At 47.1% G+C, this 7,944-nt stretch overlaps 1 non-coding gene across 1 annotated transcript; it reads left to right on the plus strand.

The window, feature by feature from the left end:
* Positions 1-728: 728 nt before the first annotated feature.
* Positions 729-859, plus strand: LOC120097231 (small nucleolar RNA SNORA17). The gene has a single exon (XR_005494460.1). It is a non-coding gene; the product is annotated as a small nucleolar RNA SNORA17 (small nucleolar RNA).
* Positions 860-7,944: the final 7,085 nt, after the last annotated feature.

The following is a 7,944-nucleotide window of genomic DNA, read 5'->3' on the forward strand; positions in this document are numbered from 1 at the left end:
ACAGCTTTGCCCAGGACCAGAGTTGGAAGGGAGAGCAAGGAACATGCCTGAGAACTCTTGTTTTAGAACCACTTCTTGGGACCAGAGAGTTGCCCAATAGATAAAGTTCTTGCTTCAGAAGCAAGAATTTGGGGACAATCCCCAGCACCCACAAAAAAAGCTGAGCATTGTTAGTAGATGTTTATAAACCCAGTGCTGGAGGGGATAGAAACAGAAGAATCTCTGGGACTCACTGGCTGTACCAGTCTAGCCAAATTGGTAGGACCCAAGGTGGACAGTTCTTGAGGAATAACATCTGAAGTTGACCTCTGGCTGCCACATACACATTGGATCACATTCACTCATACATGGTCATTTATACACACACATCTATCTATCTATCTATCTATCTATCTATCTATCTATCTATCTATCTATCTATCTATCTATCTATCTATCTATCTTCTTACCTAAGCATAAGGACTCACAGTTGTAAGCTTCACTCAAGAGATAGTAGAAGAAAGAATGACACCAGTTCAAAGCCAGGGCTATGGTGTTAGACTTTTTCCCAATGCTTCCTTCCTAAACAAACAAACAAACAAACAAACAAACAAACATTCCACTTCTTTTCCTAACACCAACAGCAGTCTTCCTGTAGTTCTCAAGCTTGGTTAGAGTTTATATTTTGGCTATTAACTTCTTTATTTCTTAATACATAAAAAATTACAAGAAGAAATATCCATCAATTTCCTGCCTCTAGAAGCATTGCAGGGGTGGCTGCTCTGTCACTGTGCATCAGTAGGTGGCAGAGAGAAGAGAGGCTATGTCTACACCCAGTGTTGTGACCTATGAACATCTGAATTATTAGTAGCCTAACATTCCCTGAACAAATTGAGTCTGAGATAATCACCAGTCTGATGCCAGAGGACTGGAAGAGCACCTAGGACGGGGATCAAGCTGGAGACTAGAAGTACCCTACCTGGGACTGTGAACCTGGGTGGGGGTTAGCCTGCCACTTGGGCTGGCAGGGTGAGGAGTGAACTGGAGACATTAGACCTGATAGGGCCTGGACAGGGAGTTAGTCTGATATGACCACCAGTTTGGCACTGCACAGGCCTGGGGGCCCGGGGGCCATGTCCTAGATGACCCCTGCCTGATGCTATAATGCACGAGCAGGGCCTAATACTTCTTAGACTACTCCTGAACTGAGCCCTGACACTCAGAGATCCCAGTTGCCATTAAAAGGAACAAGTAAGGGGTGGAGAAATGGAAGAGAAAGAGAAGGACATGGACACAATGAAGAGAGGCAGAACTGGAGACTCAAGGGTAGTGAGGAACAGCCTGATGTGAGTAGCCAGTGATGCCACCTGGGACCAAGAGTCTGAGTCCATGGCCCTGCAGCAGCAGGGCTCTGTTACCTTCAAAGACAGGAAGATATCTCTGGTCTGAGCTGCCACCTAGTGATGTCTGAGGTTGGGCAGAACTGGCCCCACCCCTCACCTGGGCAGCATAGGAGAGCTATCTTTGAGGGTATAAAAGCAGGAGAGCTAACCCCAACCCTAGTCAGCTGCAGTACTTGGGAGAGCAACCTGGAAATTATAGGAGTTATGGGTAAGCACCCCCAGACACACCAGGATACAAGCATAAGAGAGTTGACCCTACAGGGTCATTAGAGCAGGAGAGTTGGTACAGCCTCTGACCTGCTCCAGCACTCTGGAGAGCAGGCCCTGCACCTCACCTGGGCAGCATAGTAGAGCTGACCCTGATGGCAAGGGTGCGGGTGAGCTGGCCCCAAGGGTATGAGCATGGGAGAGCTGGTCTCCACAACTTTTCTGCCATTCACTGACATAGGTGAGGGAAAGATGCCCTTCCCCCAACCCCTTGCCACAGAAGAGATGGCCCTGAGGCCATCAGAGCAGGATAACTTTCCCTAAACCTCACTGGCTGTAACACTCAGGAGAGTAGGCCTGACCTTGCCTGGGCAGCAGGGTAGAGCTGGCCCTGGCTGCAGGGGTTGCTGGAGAGCCAGCCCAAGAGCAGGAGATCAGGAAAACGCACAGGCTGGCCAGCTCAGATATCTCTCAGGTCCAGATCCAGCGCAGTGAATTGTTTCATCCTAACATCTAACCCATCAATGAACTGCTGGAGTGCAGAAGGGACCAGTCCGACAGATTCAAAACTGTGGGACCTCCACAACACAAGCCAACATCAGGACATCACAGAGAAATCCCAGGGAGGTTCCAGTATTAGTAATGTAAGAAAAGCCAGAGGCATTGTCCCAGACCAACAAGTCATTACAATGAACATTTGCAAGCAAAGAAGATGGGCAGAAGGGTAGACTGTGGGACCCACTGTGATACACGGCAGCTTCCACAGTGAGGTTTTATCCTTGTTGAGGGCGGGTCATAAGAATGGATGTATGGGGAAGGGGAGATGAGATGCGCAGCACTGGGGCACACAATATGAAGTTCACAAAGACCCAATAACAAGCTTTTACAAAAACATGAAATTCCCATCAGTTGAATAAGAACCATGGAGGCATGCAGACAGCGGTTTTGATGTATCACCCATGTGGGTTCAGTGGATCACTTCGGGCAAGCCACCGAAGGCCACTGACCACAGTTATTTCACGAACAAGATGAGCACGGTTTCCTGACTTGCCCTGTGTAAGTGGTGGGAGGATTGTTCTGCTTGCTGTTCAGAATGCAGAATAGCAACTGTTCGTGGCAGGTTCCTACCACGTGCCAAATGCAAAGCAGGCTTCACTTGGGCTAACCCACGCAAAGGGGATTCTTGCCAGATGAGGTTGTTCAATCTTACAGAGGGAAATGAGGCTCAAATAGGTACTGCAAGCAAAAGTGCTCCGGACAGGTATAGGGAGCTGTAATAAAGCCCAAACCATTTTTAAAATCATCAGCATTATTATTAACACTGCCCATGATAGAGTGGCCAAACAAATTAGTAGTAAACACTGGGCCAAACAGCCTGGACAGGTCACAGGGCTCTAGGAAAGCTTAGTTTGACTGCAGACTGCACCCTTTGACTAACAGTGACTCCTTTAAGGACCTTTGGCAAAGCAGGAAACCTCCCTTCTAACCCAAAGCATGTTAGCATTCGAACAAAAGCCCATCCAAGGGTTACCCAGCCAGTCCAGAGCTTGAGGGTCCCAGTAGTGGCCCAGCCACTGTCCCAGACTACCTTCCTCCACACTCAGCTGCTCTCTCAGCGGCCTCCACCCCCCACTCTGTTGTTAGGTATGCATTTCAGATTTTGAATGGATCTCCTTGTCTGGTGTTAATTGACAGTGAAAACCCAGTTTTCAAAGCCAAGGTCCGAGCTCTGAAGGTAAGTGATCAGAAGACTGCCCTTGTAATAAATCACAGCGGTGCAGGTCACAGTTTGGAGTGTGAATGCAGTGTTCAATAAAGAAACACACTCCACCTTTCAGCTTCGAGCCGACCTGGCTAATTGACCCCATTGTCGTCCCTCCATTAATCATCCTGGCACATGGGGCAAGAGGCAGTTTCACTGCTTAGGCTCGCTGGGAGGAGGGGGACCTCCTCCACAAGGGGGTGGAGAAGGGCAGAGGGGGCAGTTATAATGGAAAAGGAAATCATAGACAATTCTGCCTTAATTAACTCATTGGATTTCCAGGTTGGCCAGCCACCCTCTAGTCCGCTGAAGGAATGTGGGGAGTAATGTGGGGGCCTTCATTAATTTCACACCACCGGGATGCAGGAGTTTGGGTCTCTAACAAAAGCAGATGTGAGCATCTGTACCCCATCCAGAGAGCCGCCCTTGCCAGAGGACCAGGGGTTAGCCTAATGCTCCATCATCATTCAGTGTCATCGATCTCCCCAGACCCCGATTAATAAATTGAAGCACAAGTCTTTTACAGCGGTGACTACAATTTTATTTCGCCTATTAGAGGCGCGTCACAAAGTGTCCCAGCCATGTGGGACTGGCTTACCTTTCCCTTCACTGCCCCCCTTCCACCCCTCAGGGCCTGGCGATGGCTCCGAGGGGGTGGTGGGGTTGGAGATGGTGGGGTGGGATGGAGTGGAGTGGGGATGGGGGAGTGGGAGGTAGTGACCACAGGGGACAGTTAAGGCACTGTAGCAGAGACCAATTACAGAGGCAGCTCAGAATTTGTTTCCTTAGTGCAACCCAACAAATGTAACTTAGGCAACTGCAGTATGCCAACACTGCACTGCACTTAAAATAGACACATGTACACGCGCACGCACAAAATACACGCATTCACATGCATGCACGCACCCACGCTCACATGAGTATCATTTGCTAGGGTTGTCCGTGAACTCAGCATTTACATTGACTCATTTATATTTTCAAAATACAAGATCCGCCCTTTTAGACCAAGCTGCTTCAAATTAGCTCTTATTAAAAGGTCTGTTTTTTCCCAATGATTAATCACTATTGTTCAGGAACACAGTAGTTTCATGGTTCACGGGGATACACGAAGCTCAGGCAGTCAGAAACTTTCATTTTAAGAGAGGGAGGGAGGGGGGCTGGGGATTTAGCTCAGTGGTAGAGCGCTTACCTAGGAAGCGCAAGGCCCTGGGTTCGGTCCCCAGCTCCGAAAAAAAGAACCAAAAAAAAAAAAAAAAAAAAAAAAGAGAGGGAGGGAGGGAGGAGAGACAGGGGAGACAGACAGACAGACAGACAGTGAGAGATTGGAGCCCTTGCTCATTTTTTACACTGCAGTCCTCCCTGCTGCTCCTCCTTTCCTTGCTTCATTACTGCTAATGAACTTAATTGCTTGGTTTAGAAATGCCAGCCTGAGGCATCTTCCCTTCCCATTCCCCCTTAGTGCTGAGGTCCCGGTCTTGCTGCTCTCCTCCGAATTAACTTGTAAGCAAATAGTTCAAGTGTATGCCCTTCTCTGACAGGCACCTGGAGGGGGTAATTTGGCCCAAAGACGCTGGACGGAATCAGATGGCAAGTTGAGAAAGACAAAGTGGGCACCTTCAGATCCCCACCTGGTGCTGTGTGTAATTTAACCCCAGTTAGCCATATTTACGGCACATCTACTCTGGGGCCATCATTGTGCCCGTTACTATGTTTACAGAGTTGATAGAAGACAGCCTCTGACCCACCGCAAGGTCCTGGTTTCTGACCAGCACATGAAATAGATCAAATTTCCTTGGTTTCTCTGTTAACTTCACAACCAGAACAATGGTTTCAAAATGCTAAGGCAGCTTGGCTCAGAGGGGAAAATGTCTCTTTGGAGTCACAGAAATGGCAATAGACTCTGGACTGTCCATTTATAGTGTGGGCAGTCTTGTTTGAGGTAAATGATCTCGTTAAAGTGTAGGGATGGTGGTGCCAACCCCCTTGTATATGTGAACATACAGACATATACATATCTGGGAAAATCTGCTTCTGCCAGAGATGACGACAATGCCTTAAATAGAAGTTTATTATTACATATTGTTACTGTAATTGTTAGTGCTATTATTATTGATTGTTTATGTGTGTTGGGGGCATGTTTATGGTATGTATACTTATTTGTGTGTGCACTGTGCATGCATCTGTGCCTAAATGTGTGCATGTAGATGTCAGATGTCAGTATTAATGTCTCCTGTCACTCTCTAAGTTTTTGAACAGTGTCTCTCACTAAACCTACATTTCAGAGATCAGTCAGCTGGTCTGGCTGACTAATGAACCTCAGGGACCTGCCTGCCTCCCTGCTCCCAGCACTCGGGTTACACTGTGCACTGCCACACCTGATTTTTCTACCTGGGTGCAGGGATTAGAACTCAGGTCTTCATCATTGTGCAGCAGAACAGGTATTTTATCAACTGAGCCACCTCTCCAGTCTGTCACATAAGAAACCTCAAGCTAGGCAAATGGTTGGAACTGGAAAATATCATCCTGAGTGAGCTAACCCAATCACAGAAAGACATACATGGTATGCACTCATTGATAAGTGGCTATTAGCCCAAATGCTTGAATTACCCTAGATCCCTAGAACAAACGAAACTCAAGACGGATGATCAAAATGTGAATGCTTCACTCCTTCTTTAAATGAGGAAAAAGAATACCCTTGGCAGGGAAGGGAGAGGCAAAGATTAAAACAGAGACTGAAGGAACACCCATTCAGAGCCTGCCCCACATGTGGCCCATACATATACAGCCACCCAATTAGACAAGATGGATGAAGCAAAGAAGTGCAGACCAACAGGAGCCGGATGTAGATCGCTCCTGAGAGACACAGCCAGAATACAGCAAATACAGAGGCGAATGCCAGCAGCAAACCACTGAACTGAGAATAGGACCCCCGTTGAAGGAATCAGAGAAAGAACTGGAAGAGCTTGAAGGGGCTCGAGACCCCAAAAGTACAACAATGCCAAGCAACCAGAGCTTCCAGGGACTAAGCCACTACCTAAAGACTATACATGGACTGACCCTGGACTCTGACCCCATAGGTAGCAATGAATATCCTAGTAAGAGCACCAGTGGAAGGGGAAGCCCTGGGTCCTGCTAAGACTGAACCCCCAGTGAACTAGTCTATGGGGGGAGGGTTGGGAGGGGAACACCCATAAGGAAGGGGAGGGGGGAGGGGGATGTTTGCCCGGAAACCGGGAAAGGGAATAACACTCGAAATGTATATAAGAAATACTCAAGTTAATAAAAAAAAAAAAAAAAAAAAAAAAAAAAGAAACCTCAAGCTGGATGGTGGTTAGGGCATGCTTTAAATTCCATCATTTGGAAGACAGAGGCAGGCAGGTCTCTGAGATGACCATAGAGCGAGTTCCAGGACAGACAGGACTATACAGAGAAAGCCTGTATTAAACCCTGCTCCCCACCAAAAAAGAAAGAAGGAAGGAAGGAAGGAGAGAGAGAGAGAGAGAGAGAGAGAGAGAGAGAGAGAGAGAGAGAGAGAGAAGAAAATGAAAACAGAAGGAAAGGAAGAAAGAAAATAAAAAAAGAAAGAAAAGTTGAACAAATTACTGCAGACTGCCCACCCAAACAGTATATAAGATTAAAATGTTTTGCAAAAGCTTAAATATGTCCCTTCTGTTACTTCTTCTGGATAAGCAATAAACCTTAGTCTCTGAAGCAAATACTGCATGCAGTGGCACTCAGAAAGCCTCTGGAAACAGCCCTGTCTTCTCCATCCAAACCTCACCTCCCTGCCTGTCACACGTCACCCATGACTGTGACCAGGCTTTGACTGCACTCAGTGCCGATACCATTCACTAAAGCTAAGACAGCATAGAGCAGCAAGAATTAGAGACCCTCCACTTTCTCATACAAGCCATCTCAGACTTCTCCATAGAAACAGGAATAGTAGGACATGTAGGTGCCACCCCAATTTACACTAAGGTCGTTTCCCACTAAACTCACTGTAAATTGAAGATACAGTAAGTCAACAGTGCGTTTGGCAGCCCTAATCTACAGAGTTGTGTTCCTGATTGACGGGACACATGGAAAGACTCAGTTGTTTGCCCTCTGGATGGGGGCATTGCAAAAAGAATTGGCCATAAGATGGTTTTGCCCAACATTGCAAGAATATTGCAGAGCATAACAGCAGCCTGGAAAGAAAATTGAAACCGGAAGTTCCATTTCTACTGAGTGGGCATTGTGGAATCTTAATACATAAAAGCCAGGCCAACAGTAAGTGAGGACCATCTATCTGCACAGATATATAATAAGGGATTTGCTGTGTATTGGTCATTTCAGAAGTAAAGTCCCACCTTTCACTATATGCAATCAAAGATCTGCAAAGGCTAGTGCTGAAATCCAGTCCGGTCCCAAAGCTTCAGAACCAGAGGAGCTAATGGTTTGCTTGACATTTAGTTCAAGGCCAAAGGGCCAAGAGAAGGAGCCACGATGTCTGAGGCTGGAGAGGGCAGCTGCCCAGCATAAGAAGGGGGTAAACAAACTCATTTGTCTTCTGTCTTCTGTTCTAGTTGTTCCTTGGGGGATTAGGTGATGCCC

The sequence above is a fragment of the Rattus norvegicus genome, chromosome 15, assembly GCF_036323735.1.
Source record: "Rattus norvegicus strain BN/NHsdMcwi chromosome 15, GRCr8, whole genome shotgun sequence".
Taxonomy (NCBI): Eukaryota; Metazoa; Chordata; class Mammalia; order Rodentia; family Muridae; genus Rattus; species Rattus norvegicus.